The sequence below is a fragment of the Cucumis sativus genome, unplaced genomic scaffold, assembly GCF_000004075.3.
Source record: "Cucumis sativus cultivar 9930 unplaced genomic scaffold, Cucumber_9930_V3 scaffold31, whole genome shotgun sequence".
NCBI classification, from domain to species: domain Eukaryota; kingdom Viridiplantae; phylum Streptophyta; class Magnoliopsida; order Cucurbitales; family Cucurbitaceae; genus Cucumis; species Cucumis sativus.
Window position 1 is genome coordinate 342,077 of NW_022279546.1, and position 10,602 is coordinate 352,678.

The window sequence follows — 10,602 nt, forward strand, 5'->3', positions numbered from 1 at the left end:
GTTTTTCTTTTTAAAATGAAAATAGTTAATTTATTTCATTTATGGAAGGTGAAGATCTCAAATATATAGTAAAAGAACATGGAATATAAGGAAGCCCATAAAAAGAAGAGACTCCATTGGCTAGGTATTGATCAAAGATAAATATATGGATAAATAGATGCAACCTACAAATATATCAAAACAGACTAATACTCAAACTAAACTAAAGAAAACAAAAACATTTACTACTAAAAGATAAAATAAAACACAATTCAAAACAATTAATTACCAAGATTGATCTCAATCGAAAACCAAAACGCATCACATTATGAAGATATTGTGCTTCACATAACACTCATTTCTATGCCTTCTCTTCTTTCATTTTTCTAACAAAAGATAGTATGAATAAGGCTGCACGTTTAAAAAAATAAAGACAATTAATAATCAATAATGCTACCTAGCAGTCATAAGTTAACAATCAAATGAAGAAACCCAAGGATTTTTGCGGTGGAAGCACGATGAAGATTGGTTGCCGTTCGCGATCTAGGGTCACAGATTGAGAAGAGAAGAAAATTAGAAACCAACTTGGAGAGAAAGAAAAGAAAAATTGATAGGGAAAGAGTAGAGTAAGAAAGAGAAAAGTAAGAAAGAGAGGAAAAATTTTAGTTTTTAAAACCTAACAATTTTTTAAAAAGAAATTAAAAATGGGGGGTCATTAATGTCAGGTTTTACAAAATACAAAAAATTAAAAAAAAATAAAACTGGCTGATCATTAATGTCGATTTAAAAACGACATTAAATCCTTATCATTAATGTCGGTTTGATCCACCCTTTCAAAAACGACAATAAAGACAATTTTTCATTTTTTTCACCTAACACTACAACCCAGATTTGTTGTAGTGTTATTATGGGTTGATGTATCTTTTTCAGATAAAAAATGTTATTTGCTAAAATTCAAAAGAAAAAGTTGTTTTGTCATTTTTTAAAATGACCCATAAAAACGTTATTATATCTCTTATGACAAAGAGTGTGGATTTACTAGTCCATATTTGACTTGTTTTTTGTTGGTAAAATTGGATAAGATCGCATTATATTGATATAATTACACTAATGACACTCTTAAATCAATATTAATAGAAATTATAATTTAATTAATGTTATTAAGTTAAATGAATATAGTTTAAAAGTCATTCTCAACACAATTAATGTAATTGTTTTTTAAATTTAATTCATTTTCACATCTTTGTGCATATGTACGTGTGTGCGTGTGTGCGTGTGTGTGTGCATATGTGCGAGTGCGCGTTTGCCCGTGTGGATTGATGTGCGTGTGCGTATGTGTGTGTGCGTGTGTGCATGTGTGTGTAGATGTGTGTATGCATGTGTGAATGTGTGCGTGCGTTCATGCGTGTGTTCGTGTGTGTGCATGCGCATGTGCTTGTGTGTGTGGGTGTGTGCGTATGCTTGTGTGTGCGTGTGCCCATGTGGGTGTGTGTGTGTGCGTGTCTGTGACTGCACATGTGCCCGTGTGGATATGCGCGTGCGCGTGCGTGCATGTGTGTGTGGATGTGTGCAAATGTGCATGTGTCCGTGTGGGTGGGTGTGCGTGTGTGTGTGCAAGTGTGTGTGTGTGCACGTGCGTTCATGCGTGTGTTCGTGTGCGTCCATGCGCATGCGCCTGTGTAGGTGGGTGTGGGTGTGTGTGAGTGCGCATGTGCCCGTATGGGTGGACATGCGTTCATGCGTGTGTTCGTGTGTGTGCTTGTGTGTGCGTGTGAAAGTGCGCGTGTGTCTGTGTGGGTGTGTGTGTGCTCATGTGTGTGAGTGCGTATGTGTTCGTGTGGGTGAGTGTGCATGTGCGCGTGCGTGCATGTGTGTGGGTGTGTGTGTGCATGTGTGCAAGTGCACATATGTTTGTGTGGGTGGGTGTGCGTATGTTCGTACATGTGTGTGTGTGTGTGTGCGTGCGTTCGTTTCATGCGTGTGTTCGTGTGCGTGCATGCGCATGGGCGTGCGTGTGTGTGGGTGTATGCATGTGCGTGTGCGAGTGCACGTGTGCCAATGTGGGTGGGTGTACGTGTGCTTGTGTGTGTATGAGTGCACATACGCCTGTGTGGGTGCGCGTGCGTGCATGTGTGTCGATGCGTGTGTGCCCATGTGGGTGGGTGTGCGTGTGCGAGTGCATGTGTGTGTGCACGTGTGCGTGCGTATGTGTTCGTGTGTGTGCATGTGCATGTACGTGTGCGTGTGTGCATGCGTATTTGTGCGTGTACGTGTGCTTGTACGCGCATGTGCGAGTGCGCGTGTGCCCGTGTAGGTGGGTGTGCGTGTGTGTGAGTGCGCATGTGCCCGTATGGGTGGACGTGCGTGTTTGCGTGCATGTGTATGTGGATGTGTGCATGCGCTCATGCGTGTGTTCGTGTGTGGGTGTGTGCGTGTGCGTGTGCGAGTGCGTGTGTACCCGTGTGGGTGGGTGTGCGTGTGTGAGTGCGCATGTGGTCGTGAGGATGGGTGTGAGTGTGAGTGTGCACATGTGTGTGTGTTTGTGTATGCGTGTGCATGTGTGCGTGTGTGCATATGTGTGTGCACACTGCCTTCACATGGATGTCAAAGAAGCAACCCATTGTTACTCTCTCTACGTGTGAAGCATAATATGTGGTTGCTACCTCATGTATGTAACTTGGTTGAGAAATCTATTAAAGGAGTTATGATATTGCCAAAAGAAGAGCCAACCAGAAGTTTTCATAGATAACAAATCAACAATTGCTTTGGCCAAAAACTAGTTTTCCACAACCAGAATAAAGCACATTGATACACATTATTATTATATTAGAGAGTGCATCAGAAGAAAGGAAGTATAGTTAGAGTGCGTGAAGACTCGTGATCCGGTAGCCAACATTTTCACTAAGCCTCTTAAAAAAGAAGAATTCACAAAATTGAGAGACCTGCTTGGAGTAACAAAATCAAGTTTAAGAGAGGATGTTGAAATATAAACTTGATTTTGGGTTTAACAATATTTAGGCATAGCCCAAATAAAAGCCAAATTTCTATAAAGTATTAATTACTACAATATTCTAGATAAATCAATTGTAGGAGATATTTAGAGAAGATTGAAGATACATTTAGAAAATATAAGAAATGAGTGTAATTGTAAAGAATATTCTAGAGAGTCATTTGTAACCGTTAAATAAAGAATGTGTTGCCAAAATCCTAGCCATTCATTTAGGAGTGACAACTAGGATAAATAAGAGGGATGTCCTTCGACTTGTATTAAGTCAAAAAAATAGAAGTGTCTAATAACACAAGTAGCCTCTTATCTCAATTCTCTCTTCCAAATTTCCTCCAACCTCCAAAAATCCTTTCCAACAGTGTATCATTGTATGAGTTAGTAGTAGTAGAAAGAGGAGGGCGATATTTGTTGGCTTCATCCCGTCTTTTAGGCTTATAGAACGTAGTTTGGGAGGGGGTGTCCACTAAAGTTGATGCCAAATCTTTGTTTTTGGAGGCATAAAAAAATGATGAAATTGTTAAGCAACTCTTAGAAAACAATACAATTTGACATTTTATAGTTGAGGAATTGATCTGAAGATTGATAAGCTTATTTGCTTGGACTAAAAAAGTTTGTTTAATTTTTTTAAAAATGAAAATGGCTACAATTAGGTTTTTCTCCCAGCGTTACTAAAGTTTGATTGAAATGCCTTCAGATTTAAATTTCTAAATGGTTTGTTGAATTAGTGTTTAATTATCTCATAGGTTAACTTTCGCTCTTACTATTGATGCGTGACTACAATTGGTATATGTCTGAAAGTGAAACCTAAACCTTTCCTTCACTAGAAGAAATATGGGCTTTAGTGTCAGGTGAAAAAAATGAAAATCTGGCTTTAATGTCATTTCTGAAAAGACGGATCATTAATGTCGGTTTTAAATCGACATTAATGATATTTCCATTTTTAATTTTTAAATTTTTTTTTATTATGTGAAAACTGACATTAAAGACCCTTCCCCTTTTTAATTTCTTTTTTAATTTTTTTAAGTTGTAAAAATTAAATTTCCCTCTCTCTCTTACTTTACCCATTCCTATCAAAATTTTCTCTCTCGATTTCGAATTTCCTTCTCCCTTCTCTTCTCATTCTATGACCTAAAACTCATCGTCGTCTTTGTGCCCATAATTCATCCCAATCGCCGTCGTGGCTAAAACTCTTCCTTCAAGTCTTTCCCAGTCGCCATTGTGCTTTGGCTATCGAGAAACGCCTCTGTTGTGCTCAATCATCTTCGACCATTCGCAGTCGCCCATAACTCTTCCTTCAAGTCTTTCCCAGTCACAGTCGCCGTCGTGCTTCCGCCGCAAGAGTCCCTCGTGTCCAATCATCTTCGAATCCACCACCATAGCCACCACCGTGCCCAGCCATTGCAACCATCGCGTGCCCAGCCGTCATCTTCGGCTAGCACAGGGCAGACCAAGACAGAGGGCAACTCAACCCGTGAATACCAATCTGGTATTACTTCATCAGACATTGGACGAAAGGGAGTGGACTACAGAGGCCCTTTCGAGCCTTCTTCTGGAGGTTCAAAGAATTTTCATACGCTTTTTTTTTTAGGCATCAAAATAGATCATTGAATCAATCTTTAGTAGGTTCTAATTTCTGTTGTCTGCTTTTTGTTATTAACATATTGGTATGTGGATTTAGTTTGGTAAGAAAATGTAATGGTAAATAGAGAGTTGATTTGGAAGATATGAAGAGGAAGTGGGCAGTGGGTTAATGGAGATTGGGGTTTAAAGGTAAAGAAGGAAAGTACCAAAGAGAGTGAAGAAATGAAATAGTGAATGATAAATATAAAAGGTAACTACAAATAAGAGAAAGGGAGAGATTTAGTTTAGCATTGTTTGGAAATTGGAACGTAATATTCACTTCTCTATTTTCCTCAATTTAATTTAGGATTAACTTTTGAGACATTTTTCACTGACTTCGTGTTATTAACATATTGGTATCTGGATTAGTTTGGTAAGAAAATGTAATGGTAAATAGAGAGTGTTGATTTGGAACTTATGGAGATGTAGTGAGAAGTGTGTTAATGGAGATTGAGGTTAATAGGGTGAAGACTAGATTTATATTAAGTGTGTTATAGGGACTGTAAGTTCATCTTTTGTTTTTAAACATATAATAATTATTTGTGTTTTATTTCTATTTCTCTAATCTTAAAATGTTCTTATTAATTCTTATACTTTAGTTTATGTAGTAGTAATCTTTGTTTATTTCAAGTTTGGAAATTTATTTGACAAAGGTTTAATGTTGGAGACTACACTTGTAACATCTCGAACTCTAGGGTACCTTATTATATATATGTGTGTATATATATCTTTTTTTTTAGAAAAGAAGTTAAGGGAGAAAGAGATTTGGAAGGTTAAGATAATAATAATATACATTTAATAATATTGTTATAATTTTTTTTAAATCATTAAGTTAAATAAAGAAAAAGGAAATAAAAAAAAAGAAAAGAAAATCAAAGATTTTCTTTCTCTCTCCTCTCTCTCTCTCTCTCGCACGTCCCTTCCCCGTTTTTCTTTTTCTTTCTTTTTCTCTTCCTCTTCCTCACATCTTCCAGCCGCCCCACCCCTCTTTTTCTTTTCATCTCCGATTCACGAAGCCGCCGACCGAGGTTCTTCCACCGTTCAGATCCACGACAGCCACCGCCTCCCTCTGATTATGCTTTTGGGGTTGAGATGTTTATTAAAAATGGGTTGAAACATTCAAAGATGTCGAACGTCATGACTTGTCCTTGTTTAAAATGCGTAAATGCAAAGACTTTAGATGTGAATACAATTAGAGATCAATTATTTTTTTAACGACATCGAGTGGGGAAGAAATTCTTGTACAAACCATCACGTTCTTATGCAACAGTTGCTACTTGTGGCAATTCATGGTATTTTATGAAACATGTAAGACTTGTAATTGTTCGACTATGCTTCTTCTTTAATGCTATATGTAAGAAGACAGTTGGTTCATCACAATTAAAAGGAATGCAAGAAGATGTTGTTGTCACTCTATGCCTATTAGAGAAGTATGTTCCACCATCATTTTTTACCATAATGGTACACCTTGTTGTGCATCTCATAAGAGAAATTGAGTTATGTGGACCTGTTCATCTAAGGTGGATGTATCCTTTTGAACGATACATGAAAGTTTTGAAAAATTATGTGTGAAACAGAAATCGACCAGAAGGATGTATGGTAGAAAATTATATTGTTGAAGAGGCTATAGAGTTCTGTTCAAAATTTATGGTGGGTGCTAGCACTATTGGACTAAACTCATCTGTAATAAAAGCAGATTCAAACGTGGATAGATCATTATCAGCTTCTTCTTTTATCAGACCGATTAAGGAGCAGTTAGATCAAGCTCATCTTTACGTTATTCAAAATGTAAACGAAGTTCTACCATACATTGAGTACGTTCTAAATCCCATCTATTCTCATTTTACATAAGTTGGTTATGTAATTACCTAATAATTTTGTTATTTCTGACAGAAAAAATATGGAGAGTTTGTGTAAGCTTAACTCTGGTAAATATAGAAGTAAAAAATGGATTCAAGAAGAGCATAATCGAACATTCAGTCGGTGGTTGTCCACACGGGTAATTACTAGAACCATACACTTCCATGTTTATTTTAGATCTAAACTAATCAGATCCAATATATTTTGTAGGTTGCCCTCGCTCTCGAAGTTCCTAAAAATTCCATCACGCCTTCCTTAAGATGGATAGCTCATGGACCTTCTCCACATGTGGCTACATATTCTGATTACATGATCAATGGTTATTACTACCACACAAAAAGACGTCGATGATATTAGGAGAGTTCAAAATAGTGGAGTTAGTATAACAACCACTACAATGCAAGTGTCTAGTTCTAAAGACAAAAACCCAGTCATATCAGATATGACATTTTATGGCATAATACAAGAGATATGGGAGATTGATTACCATCAATTATCCTTTGTTTTATTTAAGTGTGATTGGGTTGATAATAGAAGTGGAGTCAAAGTGGACGAGCTTGAGTTTACCATTGTGGATCTCAAACGTATTGGACATAAATCAGACCCATTTGTTTTAGCCTCCCAAGCAAAACACATATTCTATGTGAAAGATTCTGCAAATCCTAAATGGTCAGTGGTTTTAACATCTCCACGTAGAACTATTGAAGAAGATTTCTTTGAAGATGAAATAGGAGATATGCTACTAGAGTGTGGTTATGGAGTTGTTCAAAAGATGCCCAATGTTGATACACCTCACGAGATTGATGATACAACTTCATCATATATTAGACATGATTGTGAGGGTAGATGGGTTGATAAGTAATAATTGTATAAATGTTTTATTAAGGTATGCCATTTACTTTCCTTTATAATAGATTTATGTTCAGAGATTGTAATTACTAAGCTTATTTTATGTCCTTACTTTGCTCACTAACGTGCTTACTAATACATATATGTTTTTTTTGCAGATTCATAGATGGAGGAGTCACATACTTAAGTGAGGATGAAAGAAAAATGATTCCCAAAGCAAGAAACAAATCATTCGCGCCATGTGGCCCAACGACTATGCCAGAGTTAGCATGTAAGAAATTCTGGGCAACGGTTGCCCGTTCAATTTAATGAACATGGGCAACTTGTAAGAGCTATATCTAAGAAAATTCAAAGTTACATTGGTGTGTGTGTTCGACAGCAGATTCCTATCACATACAAATCTTGGAAACAAGTTTCGAATGAGTTGAAAGATAAAATCTACGATTGTATATCGTATGAATTCTATAATATCGGTTGAAGATAATTACATTTTTCTTACAATGTAGTTTGATTTCCCTAAGTCTAAATATTTTTTTCTTTTTTCTTGTGTAGATGTCGTTTGAGTTACATCCCAATGTTAGACATTCTATCCTAATGTCTGCATCAAGAAAGTATCGAACTTTCAAAACTACGTTAACTCTTCTGTATATACTTCCGTTTAAGGATCAACCATCATGTTTGTAGTTTCCTCCTAAGATCTATTCTCATATTAATCAAGAAGATTGGAAATCCTTTGTGGACGCTAGACTGACTGAAGAATGTGAGGTAAATAAATTTAATTACATGTTAACTTTAATGTTGGTTTGGTATGTAACTACAAACTAATTTTTTGTATAGGATTATAGTCGTATTCAAAGGGAAAGAAGATCAAAATGCATATACAATCATCACATTGCTAGTAAGGGATATGAAAATCCTGCCGAAGAATTAGTAAGTATTTCTAATTGAATGAAATAATTTATCTTAATATGTTTATGCTAATTAAATATATATCTTTGGTTGCATAATATAACGTGTGATCTTTCCTATCGTTCAACTCTTTGGAAAGAAGCAAAAAAAAGGAAAAAACAATGATTATTTTGATGATGCTACTCGAGATTGTGTCTCTCAAATCGTAAGTTTGCTTGCGATTTACTTATATACAATATTTAATCTTTTGTTAACTTAGTTAATGATGAATACTTGTATTGTTCTATAGGATGCATTAGCTGAAACACATAGAGATGAGGACATATTGACTGAGTCATTGGGCTCTAAGGAGCATGGTGGACGTGTACGTGGCATGGGTGGTTTTGTCTCTCAATCACTATATTTCAAGACAGTGAAAGGGAAAGAGAAAATTGCAAGTTCTCAAGTTGTAGAAGATGACTCAAAAAGCAAAAGTTACAAAAAGGGTCATAATCACTTGAGATCGTCCATCAGAAGTGTTAACATAGATCTCTATGCCGATGAGGATTTGGGCAACACACCTATGAACGAAGAAGTGAAGGTAATTAACTTTGTTGTCACTTTTAAAATTTTAATGTTTATAGGATAAATTGTTCTTAATGATGCTTTTAATACTTGTAAAGTAAACACCGTGCAAATTGGCTATAGGAACAATTAATAATATTGTTGCAATAGCAACCGTACTTGATGATAGCAATGGTGGTCCCAATGTTAAAATCTTGGTGGACTTGCTCACAGGAGGAGATTGTAGTTTACCTATTCCAGTGAAGGGCAAGATAGAGACTTTAAATCAAGCATTAGGTAATATTGTTGAATGACCTCGTTGACTTGTTTATGTGCTATTGAAGCTTTGATATTTATTTGTGATTGTATTTTAGGTTTTGATATTATTTTGTTTGTGCTTGGAGCATTCAACCCCAAAGGATGTTCTGTATTCTTCAAATTACATAAATGTTAATGGAACCATTAAGCTCTTATATGGACATGTCGTGAACAATATGAAGGATGTAGATATGGTTCGCATCCTAATGAACGAGCTAATATTCGGTAAAAACAAATTCATTTATTTAGCTCGTTAGGACTTGCTCCATTATTGCGGCATGGTAGAAATAGGCTATATGTGCATCCTAGCATACATTACGTAAGTAAACATCTTTTACTCATCTTTATGTCCAATACTATAGCTATAGTTATTTTGTTCCTTTTTAACTAAGGTTGCTTTTACTTAGATATCTTTGGGATGAATGTGATTGTGGAAGCAAGTTTTTTGTTATGACCAAGCAAAAATAACATCACATATCAAGGATCGTGATCTCCGATCCAGAAATTTTGCCAACCAGTTAGAAGCGGCTACCTTGGAACAAATAGTTCTAATTCCGTATAATACTGGGTAAATAAATAAGATTAACACATTATTATGTTTTTCATTGAGGTTAAATGTATACTCACATTGAAGATGTTTATTGTAGTTTTCATTGGATGTTGCATGTCATCGATCTTCGAGAGAACTGTGTTTATGTTTTGGACTCTCTTCAAAGTAAAGTTAACGAAGACATCCATGGAGTCATAAATGTGACTTATGATTTACTTCTTATTTGACTTCATTGTCTTCTAATTCTAATGTTTCCAAATGTATAGAGGATTAAAAACATGGCAAGCTAAGCATGATTTACAACATTATCGGTCAAATCCGAAATGGAAACCTATAAAGGTAATTTGCATTGACACATAATTATTTTCAATGAAACATAAGAATAATTTGTATGTAATTTATATACATGCAGTGTCCTCGTCAATTGGATTCGGTTGGGTGTGGGTATTATGTCCAAAAGTATATACATGAAATCGTGCATATTTCTAGTACTCCCATCACTAGCCTTGTAAGTTTCTACTTTCACTTTTTATATGTTACAAATTACATAAATTATCTAAACTTATTCTTTTCATACCTTTCTTTTTACGTAGTTTAATACAAAAAAGTGCATATACGCAAGAGGAGATTGACGAGATTCGAACAAAATATGCAAGCTTTGTTAGCCGATTTGTGTAAGCTTTTACACTTTTTTTGTAGTATATAAGTTACTAGTACTAATACTAATTGTTTTAATATATAAGCTACGAGATTCTAGTACTACTTGTTGTACATACTTTAATTTTGAGGTTTTCTGCTTGTAGTAGTTTATGAATAAGTGTTGTATTGTAGTGTTTTAGGTGTTGACTTTAGAGTGTATTTGTTGTAGTACTATGTGGAAAGTGTGTATTAGTGGAGGAATTTGTTGTACACATACTTTAATACTTTACATATTATTTACTTGATTGATATGTGTATTTTTGTAGTA

General features: G+C 35.6%; 1 long non-coding RNA gene across 4 annotated transcripts; it reads left to right on the forward strand.

Moving 5' to 3' along the window:
* Positions 1 to 8,463: 8,463 nt before the first annotated feature.
* On the forward strand, positions 8,464 to 10,602 carry LOC116405786. 4 transcript variants are annotated; one of them, XR_004218884.1, is made up of 4 exons: positions 8,464 to 8,804; positions 9,002 to 9,064; positions 9,142 to 9,653; positions 9,733 to 9,830. It is a non-coding gene; the product is annotated as an uncharacterized LOC116405786 (long non-coding RNA). The 4 variants fall into 4 exon arrangements; XR_004218885.1 differs by having other exon boundaries at positions 8,466 to 8,804; positions 9,142 to 9,404; positions 9,493 to 9,830; XR_004218883.1 differs by adding an exon at positions 10,229 to 10,602 and having other exon boundaries at positions 8,472 to 8,804; positions 9,142 to 9,974.